This window comes from Bombina bombina, chromosome 4 (assembly GCF_027579735.1).
Source record: "Bombina bombina isolate aBomBom1 chromosome 4, aBomBom1.pri, whole genome shotgun sequence".
Lineage (NCBI taxonomy): Eukaryota > Metazoa > Chordata > Amphibia > Anura > Bombinatoridae > Bombina > Bombina bombina.
The window spans coordinates 131,224,161-131,248,327 of record NC_069502.1 but is presented as its reverse complement, the minus strand read 5'-3'; positions in this window follow the sequence as shown (position 1 = coordinate 131,248,327).

Here is a 24,167-nt window from a genome sequence, read left to right as displayed (position 1 = left end):
ATAAAATTCGGTGTATGTCCATTGCCCCATGTTACCACATACTGGGTGCTAGCAAAGGCGCCCCTATTTTGGACAACATGGCATTGGCATGGAATACCTTAGTCACCCAGACTAACACTGAGTCAAAAATCCTCCAATTATCTATTAATAAAGTAGCAAGAACTACGTTATCAGCAACCTGGTGGGAGGCGCATCTAAAGCTTCTTCATAGGGCATATTTCACCCCGGAGAAAGGTCTCAGAGTCCATAATCAAGAATTTAATAAATGCCCTAAGTGCTCTTACCCTGCGGCAAATCTGACGCACATGTTCTGGCACTGTCCAAAAATAAGAAACTTCTGGAAAAAACTAGAATACTGGCTCAAAACTACATTAAAGATAGAAACACTGATTTTATCACTGTATCAAATCATACTCTGTCTACCGACAGAAGGTAACTTTCAGACTAATGAAAAAATAATAAATCTTTCCATTTTAGCCACCAGATATTTGATCTGCAAAAAATGGAAATCTAGAGCTTTGCTGACGATTCCTGAAGTCAGAAATTATTTGAAAAAGCAATGTGTACTGGAACAAAAAGATACTAACATTGATAAGGAATTAGATATAAGGGATTTTTTCAATAAATGGGCAATATTCATAAAGACACTTCAGGAGACAAAAATAGATTACTTGATTTTCCCTTTTAAAAACTCAGACGCCTAGATTTAAAGTTCTGCGGCCAAAGGGGTGCGTTAGCTACGCGTGCTTTTTTTCCCACGCACCTTTTAAATACCTCTGGTATTTAGAGTTCACAGAATGGCTGGGTTTTCAGTGCGTTAGGCTCCAAAAAGGGAGCGTAGAGCATAATTTAACGCCACTGCAACTCTAGATACCAGCGGTGCTTACGGACGCGGCCAATTTCAAAAACGTGCTCGTGCACGATTCCCTCATAGAAAACAATGGGGCCATTTGAGCTAAAAAAAACCCTAACACCTGCAAAAAAGCCGCGTTCAGCTCCTAACGCAGCCCCATTGTTTTCTATGGGGAAACACTTCCTACGTCTGCACCTATCACTCTAACATGTACCCCGAGTCTAAACACCCCTAACCTTACACTTATTAACCCCTAATCTGCCGCCCCCGCTATCGCTGACACCTGCATATTATTATTAACCCCTAATCTGCCGCTCCGTACACCACCGCCACCTACATTATAGCTATGTACCCCTAATCTGCTGCCCCTAACACCGCCGACCCCTATATTATATTTATTAACCCCTAATCTGCCCCCCTCAACGTCGCCTCCACCTTCCTACACTTATTAACCCCTAATCTGCCGAGCGGACCGCACCGCTACTATAATAAAGTTATTAACCCCTAATCCGCCTCACTCCCGCCTCAATAACCCTATAATAAATAGTATTAACCCCTAATCTGCCCTCCCTAACATCACCGACACCTAAATTTCTGCTGACCGAATCTCGCCGCTACTGTAATAAATGGATTAACCCCTAAAGCTAACACTCCCCTAAATTAAATATAATTTAAATCTAACGAAATAAATTAACTCTTATTAACTAAAGTATTCCTATTTAAAGCTAAATACTTACCTGTAAAATAAACCCTAATATAACTACAATATAAATTATAATTATATTATAGCTATTTTAGGATTTATATTTATTTTACAGGTAACTTTGTATTTATTTTAACCAGGTACAATAGCTATTAAATAGTTAAGAACTATTTAATAGCTAAAATAGTTAAAATAATTACAAAATTACCTGTAAAATAAATCCTAACCTAAGTTACAATTAAACCTAACACTACACTATCAATTAATTAATTAAATACAATATCTACAAATAAATACAATGAAATAAACTAATTAAAGTACAAAAAATAAAAAAGAACTAAGTTACAAAAAATAAAAAAATATTTACAAACATCAGAAAAATATTACAACAATTTTAAACTAATTACACCTACTCTAAGCCCCCTAATAAAATAACAAAGCCCCCCAAAATAAAAAAATGCCCTACCCTATTCTAAATTAAAAAAGTTCAAAGCTCTTTTACCTTACCAGCCCTTAAAATGACCTTTTGTGGGGCATGCCCCAAAGAATTCAGCTCTTTTGCCTGCAAAAAAAAACATACAATACCCCCCCCAACATTACAACCCACCACCCACATACCCCTAATCTAACCCAAACCCCCCTTAAATAAACCTAACACTAAGCCCCTGAAGATCTTCCTACCTTATCTTCACCTCGCCGGGTATCACCGATCGGTCCTGGCTCCAAAATCTTCATCCAACCCAAGCGGGGGCTGGCGATCCATAATCCTGCGGCTGAAGAGGTCCAGAAGAGGCTCCAAAGTCTTCATCCTATCCGGGAAGAAGAGGCGATCCAGACCGGCAACCATCTTGAACTTTTTTAATTTAGAATAGGGTAGGGCATTTTTTTATTTTGGGGGGCTTTGTTATTTTATTAGGGGGCTTAGAGTAAGTGTAAAAAAGATAGGATACGCAATTGACGTAGGGGGATCTGCGGTATGGAAAAGTCGCAGCTGCAAAGTGAGCGTTAGACCCTTTCCTGACTGACTCTAAATACCGGCGGTAGCCCAAAACCAGAGTTAGGAGCCTCTAACGCTGGTTTTCACGGCTCCCGCCCAACTCTAAATCTAGGCCAGAGATTGTTCTTTTAGGAGTTTGGTAGAGGGGGAGAGGGGCGGAGATTAAACGGTTTTCCTTTTTTTTTTTTTTTTTATGTCTATATGGTTTTGTTAAGATATATTCTGATTGTTCTTAGTTTTTGTTGAGATGTCTAAGGGATAAAAATTTTAAATCCCCAGCAATATATATATTATTTTTGATGTAATGGCATAACCTTGTGAGATATTGATAATATTAATATTTTTATATTACTTTTGTTTTTCAGTATTATTTGGTTTATTGTATGCCATGTTACCTTGGAAACATCGGCCCTGGGGGCGTAAGATGTGGATTTAAATTCTTTTGTATACACTGCTGGTTGTAAATAAAAGTAAAAAAAAAAAAATTGCATGCTCTGTCGGAATCGTGAAAGTTTAATTTTGACTGTCCCTTTAAATCCTACCCAACCTGAGTACACTAAAAAGAGATTACTGGGTGTGACTGCACAACCTGAGTTTAGTATACATTTTAATTAAAAAAAAATTTTCAACTATATATTTCTGCTGGCTCTCTGCAGGCATATCTTTTTCACTGCTCCATAAATTATATTTCCCCCATGTCTGCATTGTACTATTTTAAATAGATTCTTCCCAGCAGTCTTTTTTAATCTATAAGAAAAAAAAAACAGTTTGCCACTGTTCTAAAAGGAATAGTATTTGTAAAGTACTTTGATTTAAATTGAAAAGAGAAAAAAAATCCTAATAGTGCATTATTGAAAAGTGCATGAAAAAAAAAAATGGTTGTTATTTTTAACTCTCTGGGCCAGATTACAAGTGGCACGCTATTTAGAGCTTATACTCGTGTGTAAACACAGCCAGAAGTTAGCACAAGTGCCACAAGTTTAAAGTAAAATGTTTGCACACAAGCAAAAGCTTTAGGATTTCGCATCTCGCGACCACACTAACTTTTTCTCCCATAAACTTTCATAGAGCGCGCAAATCAGCTAAAAACCTAACACCTATTGCTTGAATTATGAATATTTTACATTCAAATATTCTTCACTTAGAAAATGTTCTTTTTATTTTTAAGTATGTATATATATATATATATATATATATATATATATATATATATATAAAATTATTATTTTGTAAAATATGTTTCTATAAATATAGATAGGTATAGGTATATACAGATATATATAGGAATTTGTCTATTACAATTCATAGAACATTTTTTCCTATGTGAAGAACATTGGAATGTAAAATATTTACTGTAAAAACACACTAAATTAAATTATTAAAGGGATAGAAAATCCCAACATTTTCTTTCATGATTTGGATAGAACACACAATTTAAAACAACTTTCCAATTTACTTCTATTGTCAAATTTTTTTCATAATACATCTCCGATGTGAGATGTATACGGACATTTGGGGAAATCCCCTTTGGTAATCCTTTGTGTGCAATCTCTCCTTATGCTGACGATACTGCTTGATGAGTTTACGTTTTGATGGGCTTGTTTTATATTGTATCTTGTAAGTAGCCACCTTATGTTTTAGGGGCATCAATACATTGTTTTATCTCTGCACATAGATCCTGTGTTGCGCTTCTCCTGTTTTTATCAGGACATTCAACAAAATATTACTAATAGCGATGCATGAAAAGACCCTGTTGTCAACAACAACAAGTGTAATATTCTCAACCAACGGTCACATAAACTGATCACATCATCATTTATTTGTATTTCTGTGTTACCAGACAGCCGCCTGAATACAATGATCTCATAACAATCTCCATATGTAAGACTTAGGGCCTGATAATCAAAAACTTGCCATTATAGATAGAAATCTTGCGAAATCTTTAGGGGCTTTTTTGAGAATTATATTGCAATATTGATGTCTCTTGTTCATACCCAGAATCTTGCATAGACAATAGTGATGTTGCGAACATAAAAATTTGGGTTCGCGAACGGCGAACGCGAACTTCCACAACTTTTCGCGAATGTGCGAACCGGTCGAACCGCCATAGACTTCAATAGGCAGGCGAGTTTTAAAACCCACAGGGACTCTTTCTGGCTACAATAGTGATGGAAAAGTTGTTTCAAGGGGACTAACACCTGGACTGTGGCATGCCGGAGGGGGATCCATGGCAAAACTCCCATGGAAAATTACATAGTTGATGCAGAGTCTGGTTTTAATCCATAAAGGGCATAAATCACCTAACATTCTTAAATTGTTTGGAATAACGTGCTTTAAAACATCAGGTATGATGTTGTATCGATCAGGTAGTGTAAGGGTTACGCCCGCTTCACAGTGACAGACCAAACTCCCTGTTTAATGCACCGCAAACAACCGCAAAGAGTCCATTAGCACAACCGCAAACTCCCCATTTGCACAAAGTTGGATACCAAGCTAGCCATGTCCCGTTCCTTGTCCTCACTGATGTCATTGAAGGTATCTTCCTCCACCCAGCCACGTACAACACCAAGGGTCCCCGAAAGGTGACAACAAGCCCCCTGGGACGCCTGCTGTGTTTGGTCTTCAACCTCCTCAAAGCCACCTTCCTCCTCTGACTCCTCTTCTTCAGACTCCTCTCTCTGCATTGCCTCTCTCTGCGTTATTATAAGGTGTGTTAAGTAGTACTATTCCTATCAGTTTAATCCCTGTTACGTCCCCTATCAGGGGACGTGTATATGGCATCGATTTTAGGAACCGGGAGATGGAAAAAGATGCTAGGTCGGTACTCCTACTTCAAATTTGGGGCACTGCGCATGCAATCTAATGTGCCACCAAATAGGAGTGGTGTGTTAAGTAGTAATATTCTTATCAGTTTAATCCCTGTTACGTCCCCTATTAGGGGACGTGTATATGGCATCGATTTTAGGAACCGGGAGATGGAAAAAGATGCTTGGTCGGTCCTCCTACTTCAAATTTAGGGCACTGCACGTGCAATCTAATGTGCCACAAGATAGGAGTGGTGTGTTAAGTAGTACTATTCTTATCAGTTTAATCCCTGTTACGTCCCCTATCAGGGAACGTGTATATGGCATCGATTTTAGGAACCGGGAGATGGAAAAAGATGCTTGGTCGGTCCTCCTACTTCAAATTAGGGGCACTGCGCATGCAATCTAATGTGCCACCAGATAGGAGTGGTGTGTTAAGTAGTACTATTCCTTATCAGTTTAATCCCTGTTATGTCCCCTATCAGGGGACGTGTATATGGCATTGATTTTAGGAACCGGGAGATGGAAAAAGATGCTTGGTCGGTCCTCCTACTTCAAATTTGGGGCACTGCGCATGCAATCTAATGTGCCATCAGATAGGAGTGGTGTGTTAAGTAGTACTATTCTTATCAGTTTAATCCCTGTTATGTCCCCTATCAGTGTTGTTTTTTTTAAATCTTCACTACTGTTACACCAGATATGAGTTGCACTGGTGTGACACTGTGCCCTGGCAGGCAGGCACTGAAACGCACACGTGTGAAGGAAACTGACTGCTATTATTTCACAGTCAAAAAAGTGTTGTTTTTTTTTAAATGTACACTACTGTTACACCAGATATGAGTTGCACTGGGGTGACACTGTGCCCTGGCAGGCACTGAAATGCACACGTGTGAAGGAAACTGACTGCTATTATTTAACACAGTCAAAAAAGTGTTGTTTTTTTTAAATGTACACTACTGTTACATCAGATGTAAGTTGCACTGGGGTGACACTGTGCCCTGGCAGGAAGGCCCTGAAACGCACACGTGTGAAGGAAACTGACTGCTATTATTTAACACAGTCAAAAAAGTGTTGTTTTTTTAAATCTACACTACTGTTACACCAGATATAAGTTGCACTGGGGTGACACTGTGCCCTGGCAGGCACTGAAACGCACACGTGTGAAGGAAACTGACTGCTATTATTTCACAGTCAAAAAAGTGTTGTTTTTTTTAAATGTACACTACTGTTACACCAGATATGAGTTGCACTGGGGTGACACTGTGCCCTGGCAGGCACTGAAACGCACACGTGTGAAGGAAACTGACTGCTATTATTTAACACATTCAAAAAAGTGTTGTTTTTTTTAAATGTACACTACTGTTACACCAGATATGAGTTGCACTGGGGTGACACTGTGCCCTGGCAGGCACTGAAACGCACACGTGTGAAGGAAACTGACTGCTATTATTTCACAGTCAAAAAAGTGTTGTTTTTTTTTAAATGTACACTACTGTTACACCAGATATGAGTTGCACTGGGGTGACACTGTGTCCTGGCAGGCACTGAAACGCACTCGTGTGAAGGAAACTGACTGCTATTATTTCACAGTCAAAAAAGTATTGTTTTTTTTAAATGTACACTACTGTTACACCAGATATGAGTTGCACTGGGGTGACACTGTGCCCTGGCAGGCACTGAAACGCACACGTGTGAAGGAAACTGACTGCTATTATTTCACAGTCAAAAAAGTGTTGTTTTTTTTTAAATGTACACTACTGTTACACCAGATATGAGTTGCACTGGGGTGACACTGTGCCCTGGCAGGCACTGAAACGCACTCTTGTGAAGGAAACTGACTGCTATTATTTCACAGTCAAAAAAGTATTGTTTTTTTTAAATGTACACTACTGTTACACCAGATATGAGTTGCACTGGGGTGACACTGTGCCCTGGCAGGCACTGAAACGCACACGTGTGAAGGAACCTGACTGCTATTATTTAACACAGTCAAAAAAGTGTTGTTTTTTTAAATGCACACTACTGTTACACCAGATATGAGTTGCACTGGGGTGACACTGTGCCCTGGCAGGCACTGAAACGCACAAGTGTGAAGGAAACGGACTGCTATTATTTAACACAGTCAAAAAAGTGTTGTTTTTTTTAAATGTACACTACTGTTACACCAGATATGAGTTGCACTGGGGTGACACTGTGCCCTGGCAGGCACTGAAACGCACACCTGTGAAGGAAACTGACTGCTATTATTTAACACAGTCAAAAAAGAGTTGTTTTTTTTTTAATGTACACTACTTTTACACCAGATATGAGTGGTGGCACTGGGCAAGTGGGCACAGTATACGCTGTGAGCCTGACACACACGCTGGCAGGCAGGCAACTGCAATTAGATTACACAGGAAAAAAAAAAAAGCAGACTGATGGTCTAGCCCTAAAAAGGACTTTTTGGGGAGCAGAGATTAGATGAGTCCTTCAGGACTGTAGTGGACACTGAATACTCTAGCCTAGCTATCGATTTCCCCATTTAATCAGCAGCAGCTACACTGTCCCTCCTCTCACTAAGAATGCAGCTTCCGAATGAATCTAAAATGGATGCTGTCTAGGAGGTAGGAGGGTCTGGGAGGGAGGGTCTGCTGCTGATTGGCTGGAATGTGTCTGCTGACTGTGAGGTACAGGGTCAAAGTTTTACTCAATGATGATGAATAGGGGGCAGATCGAACATCGCATATGTTCATCCGCCGCGGTGAACACGAACAAGCGATGTTCGCCGGGAACTATTCGCCGGCAAACTATTTGCGACATCACTAATAGACAAATAAATAGCTCCAAATCTAAGATCTTGTTGACCCATTTCAACCTCATGTACATATTAGACTTTTGATTGAACCCAAGCAGCTTGATGTCCAACTTAATGTCCATTTCAAGGTAGACAGTCTGACATTCTGATATGGTGGTGAGCTATAGCCACATGTGACCAGAGGCATGATCAAATAAAATATTTTAGCAGCACTAGGTACTTTGCTCTTTGTTTTATTCTTCCATATTCAAAAATACAAACAACAATGTTTTAAGGGATTTGTTGCCATAGCTCCCTGTCACAGAACCTTATCGGAACACCGGGCTGTTATTTCTTTGGTGTGCTTTGTGAATGTTACAAATCTAGATCTTCTCAAAGCCTGCAATGCATCTCCTGCAGAATTAGTTCCAGTCTTCAAATCAAGTACTCATTATATTACATTATAGTAGGCAATTGCCATTTTTATTGCAATCACCTGCTAATGACAGAGGTATGATACCCCACATTAGCAGCAGGGGGTTCCTCATACCTCTTTCTGTTTTATGGGAAAATGGGTGTTCTAAAATTGCCCTCTCCCCTTCCTCAAATATTGTAATTAAATTCCTCAAAATCCCCAAATTTCTAGGGGGGGGGGCAGATGGTCACTGTTTGTATTTATAATCAACTTAATCTATTATCAAATTTGATTGTATTAGTAAAACATTCAGTTTAAAGGTGGATACGCCAGTCACCAAATATGAATAGACTGAACGTCCTTACAGGGAATATTGAAGAAACTAATATAGAATGGTATATTTCCGGCTGCCTCTACTTCACAAACTACCACTCCACAGGAATATGTTTTGTATTTTCAAATGTGCTTAATTGTCTTGGTATATTTTGTTGAAGGAGCAGCAGTCCACTACTGAGAGCTAGCTGAACACATCAGGGTAAGCCAGTGATAAGAGGCATATATATGTACCCACCAATTACTTACTAATCAAATGTTTCTATTTGCTTGAATATTCTACTTAGAGAATGGAGAAAGCAGGATTAAGAAATCAGCAACTTTACCTAGATTCCGAATAAAAAAGGCAAAGTGCTGCCAACAAGGCCGGTGCTAGGATTTTTGACCACACAGGCGAGGATACATTTTGCCCCCCCCCCCCCCCCGATTACATAGCATCCCATTGACAAATAACAAGTAAGGATTCAGGAGGAGCAGAGTTAAATCAGCACTAACATAAGGGACCTGATGTCATACTAATCCTGACACATTTCCCAATACAGTGCAGTTTTAGTAATATTATTTTATTTTACCATAGCCAGTAATTTATTACAAATAACCAAGACACATGAAGATAAATGTATTTTGGCTAACTGTCAAAATTGAAGTGTCAGTGCACTGAACCTTGACTATGTAAATAGTGTCTATAACCCCTTGACAATCCTGTAAAGGAAAAAAATAACTTTGTAAACCTCTCTTTGAATCTGTAATACAAACACTGAGTCTGATATCCTGCATCTTACTAATTAACCCATTGCATGCCAGAGAGAGTTACAGCACACCAAGGGACACCTCCTGACCAGTATTCTATATTAATACACATACATCCATTACAAAAGATCTGCATGAAAACTGAATGTTTAAAAAGAATTAAAACTTTTGTTATTAAAATATGGTTTACACTCCAATAACATACCCTTTGATTATTGATAAGACATGTAAAGGGATAGGAAAGTCAAAATAAAACTTGCATGATTCAGATAGAACATGCAAATTTAAGTCGCTTTTATTTTCGTATGTACTTTACATGTCTTATCAATGGTTGTACTGCTCCTTGTGACAACCAGTACATAAAGGTTGAGTGCCTGCAGGCTGAGGCGGCTGGATTGTAGCTGCACAGTGCAGTAATCATGGGTATTGCAAATTTAAAATAATAAATCTCAGTGCTGAGTGACAAGTGAGCTCCCGGCCAGACCACCAGTCTCCAGCCTGATTGCACTTACCGTTGCGGTATTTACCCTGGCTGCAGCATGAGTCAGTCACACAATACATAATCACTGAGTTCTGACCGGCCTCAGAGCTGAGAAACACAGACTTGTCTTGGGAGGTTTGCTCAGAGACAGAGTCACTCAGGAACCACACTTCATGCAGGGACTGGAGTCAATCCACCACGTGCAGTCACGTGCACCACCAAAAACCTGTGACTGAAGGCATGTACTGCAGTTATTGGCTGCAATTTTGTCACATAACAATGTGGTAAAGAAGACACAATACAAATTAAAAACAAACAAACAGTGCAGCATAGCGTGCTGGGGGGCAATGCGGGAGTCAGGACAGACACAGCACTCACCCCAGGACAGTTGGGGGGGCGGTGTCACAGGAGAACAAGTTTGTCACCTATCTGCATGGTGATCAGTCGCAGTTCCTCTGTGACAAGTTTATTCATATGTGCAGCCAGGACAGGACCTGTGCTGGTTCCGCCTCCCAGAGTACCTGACCACACAACTGAAAATGGCCCCGCTCTGAAAGCCTGTGCGGGTAAAGACAGTCAAACATTTTAAATAACAGTAAAGACAAATAAAATATTGTAATCACAAGGCTTGCCACTGGTGCCCCTCTGGGTGCGCTTTATCCCCCACTCACAGACATAGCCCTGATCGTACCACCACATAAAAAATTTAAACTAAAAAAAAAAGTTTGTTTTTTCAAGTTGTAAATTTGCGCCCCCCTACAGCAGTGCACTAAGGCAGCCTATATGCAAGCGCCGGCCCTGGCTGCCAATAAAAAGAAAACTAACAAGACAAGCTAAAGGTTTTAGATAATGCAGTCCAAATTCAAATTCTCTGTCTAGGTACATATACTGTAGGTGTGATCTCAGCCTACACTACTGCACAATATTCAAAGTGCCACGCACAAAAAAAGGAAAAACCTAAGATGTGTAGAGAATTTAGGAGTGCATTGGGCAAATTTAATTGTTTTCTGAGAATTGCTTGCACCAATGCTATAAGGACAAAAACAGCTCAATGATTAGATTGAAATTCCTTCTCTGACATCAGTCACTGATTGTAAAATCTGTCTTGTTAAAGATGTCTTCTTCTTTACCATTTTAGGGGCATTGCATAACATCTCAGAAGTCATTCGAAAATACTGACTCTTACATATCAAGGAAGTTACTCATGGAGCAAGCATGTGATAAAAAAAAAACTTTAGCCTAATTATCGGCTAGATTTAGAGTTCTGTGGCCAAAGGGGTGCATTAGCTACGCATGCATTTTTTTCTCCCGCACCTTTTAAATACCGCTGGTATTTAGAGTTCACAGAAGGACTGCATTAGGCTCCAAAAAGGGAGCGTATAGCATAATTTACCGCCACTGCAACTCTAAATACCAGCGGTGCTTACGGACGCGGCCAGCTTCAAAAACTTGCTCGTGCACGATTCCCCCATAGGAAACAATGGGGCCGTTAGAGCTGAAAAAAAACTAACACCTGCAAAAAAGCAGCGTTCAGCTCCTAACGCAGCCCTATTGTTTCCTATGGGAAAACACTTCCTAAATCTGCACCTAACACCCTAACATGTACCCCGAGTCTAAACACCCCTAACCTTACACTTATTAACCCCTAATAAGCCGCCCCCGCTATCGCTGACCCCTGCATATTATTTTTAACCCCTAATCTGCCGCTCCGTACACCGCCGCAACCTACGTTATCCCTATGTACCCCTAATCTGCTGCCCCTAACACCGCCGACCCCTATATTATATTTATTAACCCCTAATCTGCCGCCGCCAACGTCGCCACCACCTACCTACACTTATTAACCCCTAATCTGCCGACCGGACCTCACTGCTACTAAAATAAAGTTATTAACCCCTTATCCGCCTCACTCCCGCCTCAATAATCCTATAATAAATATTATTAACCCCTAATCTGCCCTCCCTAAAATCACCGACACCTAACTTCAAGTATTAACCCCTAATCTGCGACCGGACCTCACCGCTACTCTATTAAATTTATTAACCCCTAAAGCTAAGTCTAACCTTAACACTAACACCCCCCTAAGTTAAATATAATTTTTATCTAACTAAATAAATCTTATTAAATAAATTATTCCTATTTAAAGCTAAATACTTACCTGTAAAATAAACCCTAATATAGCTACAATATAAATAACACTTATATTGTAGCTATTTTAGGATTAATATTTATTTTACAGGCAACTTTGTATTTATTTTAACCAGGTACAATAGCTATTAAATAGTTAATAACTATTTAATAGCTACCTAGTTAAAATAATTACAAAATTACCTGTAAAATAAATCCTAACCTAAGTTACAATTAAACCTAACACTACACTATCAATAAATTAATTAAATAAACTACCTACAATTACCTACAATTAAACCTAACACTACACTATCAATAAATTAATTACATAAAATACTTACAAATAAATACAATTAAATAAACTAACTAAAGTATTTAATTTATATAATGTATATATTGTAGCTATATTAGGGTTTATTTTACAGGTAAGTATTTAGCTTTAAATAGGAATAATGTATTTAATAAGAGTTAATTTATTTTGTTAGATAAAAATTATATTTAACTTAGGGGGGGTTAGGGTTAGACTTAGCTTTAGGGGTTAATACATTTATTAGAGTAGCGGTGAGGTCCGGTCGGCAGATTAGGTGTTAATACTTGAAGTTAGGTGTCGGTGATGTTAGGGAGGGCAGATTAGGGGTTAATAATATTTATTATAGGGTTATTGAGGTGGGAGTGAGGTGGATTAGGGGTTAATAACTTTATTATAGTAGCGGTGAGGTCCGGTCGGCAGATTAGGGGTTAATAATTGTAGGTAGGTGGCGGCGACATTGGGGGCGGCAGATTAGGGGTTAATAAATATAACATATGGGTCGGCGGTGTTAGGGGCAGCAGATTAGGGGTACATAGGGATAACATAGGTGGTGGCGGTGTGCGGTCGGCAGATTAGGGGTTAACATTTTTTATTAGAGTGGCGGCGATGTGGGGGGGCCTCGGTTTAGGGGTACATAGGTAGTTTATTAGTGTTAGTGTACTTTAGAGCACAGTAGTTAAGAGCTTTATAAACTGGCGTTAGCCCATAAAGCTCTTAACTCCTGGCTTTTCTCTGCAGCTGGAGTCTTGTCGTTAGAGTTCTAACTCTCACTTCAGCCAAGACTCTAAATACCGGCGTTAGAAAGATCCCATTGAAAAGATAGGATACGCAAATGGCGTAGGGGGATCTGCGGTATGGAAAAGTCGCGGCTGCAAAGTGAGCGTTAGACCCTTACCTACAAGGCTCTAAATACCAGCGGTAGCCCAAAACCAGCGTTAGGAGCCCCTAACGCTGGTTTTGACGGCTAACGCCAAACTCTAAATCTAGGCGTATGTTATCTGCCTATAGTACATAGAGCAGTGATATTTCTGACTGTGTTTATAAGGCAAAAGAACATAAGTAAAGCAAAAGAAGATGTCCATTTTTTTATATAAAATATTTCTATAAATAAAGAAAGCAAAACATAAGTAAAACTGTATTTTATTTATGTAGACTGTCATATAATGCAGTGGGAGGATTATTTATTTTAACATAACCGGCCTAGATAGATATTTGACAAGATACTTCCAGCAGTTTAAATATTATGCAGCAGATAAATATTGATGGGAAGAGGTTTTATATTTTCAGTATTTAAAATTTGATGCCAAAGATCACTGCATGGCTTATGAATAAATGTTTGTTATTTGTAAGATACCATTGGCTGTGCTATCACAGACAAAGGAAATATTGATTTGATTCAATTCATTTTAATACTGTAGCGTAGAAAGTGCAGGGGGGGGGGGACTTTAAAATAGTTTGAGCTGTGTCCAGTGGTGCTTATTTCTTAATCCTTTAAATTTAAATACTTTTTTTTTCTTTGTGATTTAAAAGAAAACTTGTAATGTTTGTTTTTTATCAAGTTCAAATATTTTTTATTTGATTCACCTAAAAGTTTGTTTATTGATTGATTTTTTTTTTTTTGGGTGCAAATCCCTGTTTACTAATATAGGACTAGTAGCAGTCAGTCAATTAAAACGAATCCTTGCAGACAACCTAAACTTCTTGGTCCTTCCAATATTAATTTAAACAGTGTTAAACAAACATAACCCAGGAAACAAATTAAGATTCTAAATTGGTAATGTTTCATGTGGATGATTGAGTTGAACATCCTTGTAAGAATAACATATTTTTAAGCACCATATGTTTTACAGGGTAAAATATTGTACTTTCTTTTTTTTCATTTGTTCATGTATAAATATTTTTATGTTTTCTCACATTTGTTTCTCTGTTTTTTAAATTTAAAACAAGAGTTTTTCTCTCTCGTCTTAAAGGTATAGTAAAGCCATGTTTCTCTTTCATGATTCAGATAGAGCATGCAATAATAGAATTCTGCATAGTTATGCTACCCCTCCCCGCTGTATAATTAATTACGGTTTCCATATCTGACTGCAGCCCACAGACCATGTGCTAAGGCAGCACAATCTGCTTAACAAACTAGGACTCTTTGGTGGACATGAGGAGAGATGCCGCTACAAATATTAAACACATGCCACACAAGACTGCACAAACCACAAAAACTCTGTAACGCTTTTTAAGTGATGTCAAAAAGTGCCACACTAACATCTTTCCCAAATCTGCATCCCTATAGGTATGGGCCTTGCTATCTTAGGCCATAATATGCCCCTGCTACATTTATTAACAAATATGTAAGCCCTTTTCATCATAGATTTTTCATAAGCAATGGATTTATTTTAGTACCTCATCCATTTTGTCTCAATTTTTTTACTAATATTTTCAGTCACAGTTTCATCAATTAAATAAATATTTATGAAGACATAAGAAAACAAATTCCTCCAGGGCTCAAGTAACAGGGACAGATCAGGATAAGATCATAGAACCCTTTAAAACACACCCTACAAGCTCCCTGTTTTAACCATGATGAAGATGTTGGATTCATGTAGCGTGTTCTCAGTCTGAAATATTCTCTGCTCCAATGTTATGTTTTAGTTCTGCATAGGGAACCGTTGTACAGATGGGGCGCGATCCGATATAGATCGCAGTTTGCGGCGCAAGCGAGGGAACCCACGTCGCCCGCAGTTTCAGCTCGCAACTCGAGCTATCCCATATATGTCGCCGTCAGATGCTAACGTGCCGTAAGTCTGACAAACCAGCGATGTCCAGAAATCTGCGCAAGTACAAATTTCTGGCGTCGCCAGTGACTTGCGGCACGTTAGAAACTGCCGGCGCCTACAAAACCTGACTAAAGTCTAAATCACCCGCACTGTCTAACACGCCTCCCTAACATAGCCCGACAAGTCTAACACGCCTCCCTAACATAGCCCGACAAGTCTAACACGCCTCCCTAACATAGCCCGACACGTCTAACCCTCTATCCGCTATCCCCCCTCTCTATCCTAACAATAAAATATGTATTAACCCCTAAACCGCCGCTCCCAAACCCCACCGCAACCTAATAAAGTTATTAACCCCTAAACCGCCGCCAGCTATATTAAATCTATAACCCCCTAAAGTGAGCCCCTAACACCGCTGCCATCTACCTTACCTACCCCCTAAAGTGAGCCCCTACCCCGCCGCTATTTTAAAATTATTAACCCCTAATCTAATCCCCCTACCCCGCCGCCATCTATATTAAATTATTTAACCCCTAAAATACTAAACTATCCCTACCACTAAACCTAAGTCTAACCCTACAAATAGCCCTGAAAAGGGCTTTTTGCGTTGCATTGCCCCAAAGTAACAGCTCTTTTGCCAGCCCTTAAAAGGGCTTTTTGCGGGGCATGCCCCAAAGTAACAGCTCTTTTGCCAGCCCTTAAAAGGGCTTTTGGCGGGGCTTTGTCACAAAGTAAACTGCTCTTTTGCCTACAATCTACATCCCCCTACACCGCGGCCACCTATAATAAATGTATTAACCCCTAATCTAATCCCCCTACATCACCGCCAGCTATATTAACTATATTAACCCTAATTATATTAGGGTTAATATAGTTAATATCGTTATTATATTATATATATATTAAGTATAATAACCCTATCTAACTCTAACATCCTAACTAAACTCTTATTAAAATAAATCTAATATTAATATTATTAATTAAAATATTCCTATTTAAATCTAAATACTTACCTATAAAATAAACCCTAAGATAGCTACAATGTAATTAATAATTACATTATAGCTATGTTAGGGTTTATATTTATTTTAAAGGTAAATTGTTAATTATTTTAACTAGGTATAATAGCTATTAAATAGTTATTAACTATTTAATAGCTACCTAGTTAAAATAATTACCCAATTACCTGTAAAATAAATCCTAACTTAAGTTACAAATACACCTACACTATCAATAAATTAAATAAACTACAAATATCTATCTAAAAATACAATTAAATAAACTAAACTAAATTACAAAAAACAAACAAACACTAAATTACAAAAAATAAAAAAAGATTACAAGATTTTTAAGCTAATTACACCTATTCTAAGCCCCCTAATAAAATAATAAAGCCCCCCAAAATAAAAAAATTCCCTACCCTATTCTAAATTAAAACAAGTTCAAAGCTCTTTTACCTTACCAGCCCTTAAAAGGGCCTTTTGTGGGGGCATGCCCCAAAGAAAACTGCTCTTTTGCCTGCAAAAAAACCACAATACCAGCCCCCAACATTACAACCCACCACCCACATACCCCTAATCTAACCCAAACCCCCCTTAAATAAACCTAACACTACCCCCCTGAAGATCTCCCTACCTTGTATTCACCCCGCCGGGCAGAACTCCTGATCCGATCCGGGCAATGTGTTCCAGCAAGCGGCAGTGAAGTCTTCTTCCATCCGGGCGATGTCTTGAAGCAAGTGGCAGAGAGTCTTCTTCCATCGGTGACGTCTTCAAGCAAATTGGCATCTTCAATCTTCTACCTTCGCTCCTCCGCCGCGGAGCATCCTTCCGGCACGACGACTTCCCGACGAATGAGGTTCCTTTAAATGACGTCATCCAAGATGGCGTCCGTCGAATTCCGATTGGCTGATAGGATTCTATCAGCCAATCGGAATTAAGGTAGAAAAATCTGATTGGCTGATTGAATCAGCCAATCAGATTCAAGTTCAATCCGATTGGCTGAACCAATCAGCCAATCGGATTGAACTTGAATCTGATTGGCTGATTCAATCAGCCAATCAGATTTTTCTAACTTAATTCCGATTGGCTGATAGAATCCTATCAGCCAATCGGAATTCGATGGACGCCATCTTGGATGACGTCATTTAAAGGTACCTCATTCGTCGTTCAGTCGTCGGCCGGGATGGATGCTCCGCGGTGGCGGAGAGAAGAAAGAAGATTGAAGATGCCGCTTCATGGAAGATGCTGCCGGAAGGAAGAAGACTTTGCTGCCGCTTGGAGGAAGACATCGCCGGAGGAAGAATTCTTCTTTGCCGCTTGGAGCAAGACATAGCCCGGATCGGATGAGGAGTTCGGCCCGGTGTGGTGAAGACAAGGTAGGGAGATCTTCAGGGGGGTAGTGTTAGGCTTTTTTAAGGGGGGTTTGGGTGGGTTTAGAATAGGGGTATGTGGGTGGTGGGTTGTAATGGGGGGGTATTGTATATGTTTTTAAATGCAAAAGAGCTGAATTCTTTGGGGCATGCCCCACAAAAGGCCCTTTTAAGGGCTTGTAAGGTAAAGAGCTTTGAACTTTTTTTAATTTAGAATAGGGCAGGGAATTTTTTTTTATTTTGGGGGCTTTATTATTTTATTAGGGGGCTTAGAATAGGTGTAATTAGCTTAAAAATCTTGTAATATTTTTTTTATTTTTTGTAATTTAGTGTTTGTTTTTTTGTAATTTAGTTTAGTTAATTTAATTGTATTTTTAGATATATATTTGTAGTTTATTTAATTTATTGATAGTGTAGGTGTATTTGTAACTTAGGTTAGGATTTATTTTACAGGTAATTGGGTAATTATTTTAACTAGGTAGATATTAAATAGTTAATAACTATTTAATAGCTATTATACCTAGTTAAAATAATTAACAATTTACCTGTAAAATAAATATAAACCCTAAAATAGCTACAATGTAATTATTAATTATATTGTAGCTATCTTAGGGTTTATTTTATAGGTAAGTATTTAGATTTAAATAGGAATATTTTAGTTTATAATATGAATTAGATTAATGTAATATAAATTTAGTTAGGGGTGTTAGGGTTAGATAGAGTTAATATAGTTAATATAAATACTATAGTAACTATATTAACTATATTAACCCTAATATAATTAGGGTTAATATAGTTAATATATATAATGTAATAACTATATTAACTATAATATACTTAGGGTTAATATAAATAATATAGCTGGCGGCGGGGTAGGTAGATTAAATTAGGGGTTAATAATTTTAATAGAGATGGCGGCGGTGTAAGGGGCTTACATTAGGGGTTAATAATATTAATATAGCTGGCGGCGGTATAGGGGGATTAGATTAGGGGTTAATATATATAATTTTTATATAGGTGGCGGCGGTGTAAGGGGTCAGATTAGGGGATAGATAAGGTAGATGGCGGCGGTTTTAGGGGCTCACAGTAGGGGGTTAGTTTATGTAGATGGCAGCGGGGTCCGGGAGCGGCGGTTTAGGGGTTAATAACTTTATTAGGGATTTCGGGGGGGGGGGATCGCGGTTGACAGGTAGATAGACATTGCGCATGCATTAGGTGTTAGGTTTATTTTCTAGCTAGTTTAGGGAGTTACGGGGCTCCAATAGTCAGCGTAAGGCTTCTTACGGCTGCTTTTTGTGGCGAGGTGAAAATGGAGTAAGATTTCTCCATTTTCGCCACGTAAGTCCTTACGCTTCATATTGGATACCAAACTACGCTGGTTTGGTATACCTGCCTATGGCCCAAAAAACTACGGGCGACGGCAGAAATATACGCGCGTAACTTCTAGGTTACGCCGTATATGTGATACCAAACCAGCTTAAATATTGGTGTCGCCGGCTTTTGCGGGCGACGATTTTTATCGGATCGACCCCATGATGCTTGTACATAAATTGTCAAATGTATAGAGTATTTTCTCAGAAATATTTCTATCCAAAGTGGTCAACGGCAGACTTCCCAGCAGGCCTGGATTTGGAGGCAACAGCAAATATCAAGTCACATGGTATTAAGGAAGAAATTAGGTTTATTGCATTTAATTCTTTTTTGATAGAGAAGCCAATCTTGTGCTCAGAAATATGATTACTGATGCATCACAGCATTATATAAGTTTCAGCATATTGTAAATGATTATGAACAAGCTGTAACATTTTACATTCCTGTTGTGAACCTTAAACAAGGTTACATTTTGCAAAGATTTAAATAAATTTGAGGATTATTTTTTGTTTTTAAAACCAGTAGACATTACCTAAAAAGGGAAAATGTCAGGAAAGAAAGCAAAAGAAAGTTATTTGTTTATAAGAACAACCGTATATATTTTTGAGAAGCTAGGGAGATGTTTATTATTTTGCTGCCAATGTTCCCATATTTGTTGCATTGGTCCAAAAGTGATAAACGAATAGCCCTTTAATGAAAATGTATGAATGCAGGTGAAAAAAACTAATTTAGTTGATTTGTGTGTGTATTACTTTAAGGGTTAGAAAGTTTTATTCTGCAGACAGGAAAGTCTTTTTACAGGTGTATACGGCTTCAAAACGTTCAAATTTACACTATGTTGGAGTGAAATGCTTCTCATGTTCAAATGTACACTATTTAATAAGATTTTAGCAAAATCCTTGACAATAAGCTTCACCTTTGTTCTTAGCCTGTCCAGAAATTAATTTTAAAAATAAAAACACACACGTATGTATATATATGTATATTATATGTGTGTGTGTATATTTATATATGGTCTGTGCTGCTGCTGGCTTGTAGCAGTGATATTAGCTAGTACTTTAACTTTATTTAAGTTGAAGCTTCTGTTTCTTATAGGAAATAGTGAACAATGTCTAAAAATTACCCCTTTATGAATATATAGGAAGAAACAAAACACATTTTTAATAGCTATACAATCGAAAGCTAAGTCCAAAACTAGAAGGCTTCCTGGCTCCTGGGATTTTTTCAAGCCCTGTCATATACACTATATGCTGTTTCCAACCTTCTATATCTCACTATACACAATTGTATTGTTACTTTATTCCGTTTTATGAATTGAATGCAAGAAGTGCAATAGAACTAAAAAATACATTATTTTATTGTACTGCAATAAGGGTTTCTGGAAGTCAATATATAATACATCTTAGTTGTTTACTAATTGCCAGTCAGTTTTATGATGTGGCTTAAATTGTTATGTAGGTTTAAACTGGGAATTTAATTGCTGGTCAACTTTTATACGCACTTTTAATTGCTGGTCAGTTTTACGATGTACAATTTGTAATGATAAATGTTCTCTCTTTGTAGACCTTATCGGTATAAACATAAAAATAAAACAAGGGTGGGGGGGGGGAATCAATGGAGATCTGATTAACAAGATGTTAGAAATGCAGTACCTACTCTTGATTTTTTCCAGCTGTTCCATTCTGTTTAACATGAAAGTCTCTACAATTAATGTAAATTATTTCAAATCAATATTTTAGCAAGTGTTTTGAAAGTAGCTGAGAGAAATTATTTATAAAATAAAATCTAGCGTATATTTACAGCTTCTATCACATAATTACATACAATTTACTGTCAGCATGTTATTCACATTGTACATTAAAAACGCATTATATATTTATAGTCTGCTCAGTCTATGTTAAATTAACATGATCTAACTTCTTCAAATTACTAATTGCATATCTGCTATTATCAGGTAAGAATGGTCAGGGACATTGCATTGTAATTGTATTGTACCTCAAATCAGGTACCAACTATAGCTGCCTATAAGACTTACTAAAGTACATTTAGATATATAAAAAAGGAATGATACCCAAATGTCACTTAGGGCTCCATGTACTAAGAAGTCAGCGAGCTACCCGCAACAAATCTCGCGTCAAAACTCGCAAACTGATATGTACAAAGTCGTCAACTATGTTCAAACTCGCATCTTTAAAATTGCGAGCGTACTTATCCGCCAAACCTCGCTACCTCTCCATTTTTCACTGTAATTAGACACATTTGACCACCAACTCGCCAAAAACGAATGTACTAAAAAATCTATTTGTCCGCTCGCTACAATTTCCGCTCCCACCTCGTTATTTTTGCCTCGCCACCTTTTAGGTGGCGGGCAAGGTACAAAACAATAGGAAAGTCAATCTAGACGCCAGTCTAGACATATATAAAAGGCAGTAATATCAGCATTGTACAGCATAACTGGCGTCTAATTTGTCTCTCATTTCCATGTACATAAATTGCGCCAAATTTGTCGACTGTAATTAAAGAGTAATCTATATTTTAAATTTGTATTGTATAGTTGTCAATCTTTATAATTATTTTTATATTAATATTTATATATTATCAGATCCAGATGAAGCCATATCCAAATTGTAAATAAATATTACAAAAATAACGTTCTGTTATCACTCTTCAAAAAATTTTGAACAATAATAAAGTTGTTTAGATAAGTTGAACTTTTATAGGAGCAAAATTCTATTCCCGCGACTACTATGATGTTCGTGACACCTTGCATGTCACGTGTTAATAATTGGCCAGACAATTCAACTGAAAGTTAAGTACATCAGCTTAGTCGCGGCGAGCGAGGCGTCAAATTTATCAATAATCCGCCACTGCTCGCGGCGGGCTAGACTTGTCTATTTATTGGGGGATTATTAGTACATAGTGACAGCGGACACCATTTCGCCCGCGGCGAGTAACGGCGAGTTTATCCGCGTCTAAAATGACGGATGAATTGACGGCTTAGTACATGGAGCCCTAAAAAGGGATGTAGCATATCTGTAACAAGCTGACTAGACAATGTTAAATGAACATCTCTATGTAAAAAAAGGAGAGTATTTTACCTCAAAATGTTTTCAGTAGCCACATCAGGATGTTTTTTCCCAGAAATTGTAAGGGAGCATGAATCTGGCATGCACCGGCACAGGCACTTTATTTGCTTACTCATTTTAAAGGGAAACACACATTTTTCTTTCATGATTCGGACAGGGCATGCTATTTTAAATAATTTTCCAATGTATTTATTTTATCTATTTTGTTTGTTCTATTTGAATCCTTTGTTGAAAGTTTACCTAGGTAGACTCAGAAGCTGCTGATTGGTGGCTGCATATATATGCCTCTTGTTATTGGCTTTCAGCTAACTCACAGTAGTGCATTACTGCTTCTTCAACAAATGATACCAAGAAGATGAACAGTGGCTACAACATTGAAATTACATGATCGTCTATGTGACCACATGATTTTAAGGCCGGGATCAGATCATGGGGGACTTCCTATGCTGCTAGGCATGCCCCCCCCCCCAGTCCGATTTGCTATTTCCTAAAAGGAGGAACCTGCAGTATGCCATATAAGGAAATAAAGCTCAGCACTGTTAGGATGGTATGGAACGACGTGAAGGGGTTAAGCAAATGCACAAATAAGCATTTTTAAATACTTAGCATTGTTTTAACCTGTATGTATTTTCAGTATATATTTTAATTTATTTTTTCTCTTTCTCTGTCCATTTGAAGTACTTTGAGCTTGCTTTTTTTTTATTGCCATGAACTATACTGTGAATTAGTAATTACATAAATATTTATTTTAATTACAAAAATAAGACTATTTGGATAAGTTGTAGCTATTTATTTTTATGAGTCTTGCTTTGTCTCTTTTTTCTTTCTTATTGTTATACATGTGGCTTTTTTAATAAATATATTATATAGCTGCAGTCTAGTCTATTCTTTTGAGTAACCTTATTTTAAAGCCAGTTAATTATTCATTGGCAAGCAGTATATTAAGTCTATAACAATGTGTCTCTGTAAATGTTAAAATGTTTCTAAATGCGTATTAGGCTATCATCTGCAGAATAACCTCTGTAACGGACAATTATTTCTCAAACAATTTCAAACGGCACTTAGATATATGTTGCTAAAAGCTTTGACTATAAATGAATACTAAACTTTAAAACGGCTTGCCTATTATAGGCTGGATTACGAGTGGGTGCTAACTGTATCACGCAAAAAATATATATGTTCTGCAGCTCTTTGCACGTAAAGTATTGCGAGTTAAATGTAAAAGCGTTCACTTGAGCGCAATCAAACAATTTTGTAACGTGTGTAAAGATAGCGGACTTCAGAGCTCTAGTTAACTGTTACTCATAAAAACACTGTCTGATAAAATTTTTTTTATATAAAATGCATTAAAAAGTTACATGGGCTCATTGATATGAGGTCTCAGAAGTTAGAAATAAAAACACATGTTTTAACATAGAGATGCATACATACATACATACATACACATTTTCAAATGTATATGTAAGTGCGTATATATATACTGTATATATATATATATATATATATATATATATATATATATATATACAGTATATATACACACACTCACATATACATTTGTAAATGTTTATATATATATATATATTTATATATAAGTTTATATGTATTTAAGTATTTTGTGCTTTACTGTATATGTAATGTACATATTTCCCATTCCAATGTTCTTCACATACAGAACCATGTCCTATATCTATTTACTGTTAATACATATTTATATATACAGTATATATATACACCTATACCTGTATTTCTATTTACCTGAACGGTGTTAGATATATATATAGAAATACATTTATAAAAAATTATTATTCATACTGTAATATATATATATATATATATATATATATATATATATATGTTAGAGTCATTTGGAAAGGCACTCCATATACAAATATAACAGCCTCCAGGGTGCACTTCAGAAAATGATCCAATGTATATTCGTAGAAAATGCAGCATGCGGGCCGCGATTGTGGCTCGGCGTTATCAGAAGCCATTGGGTTATTTAAGGTGGAGGGGTAT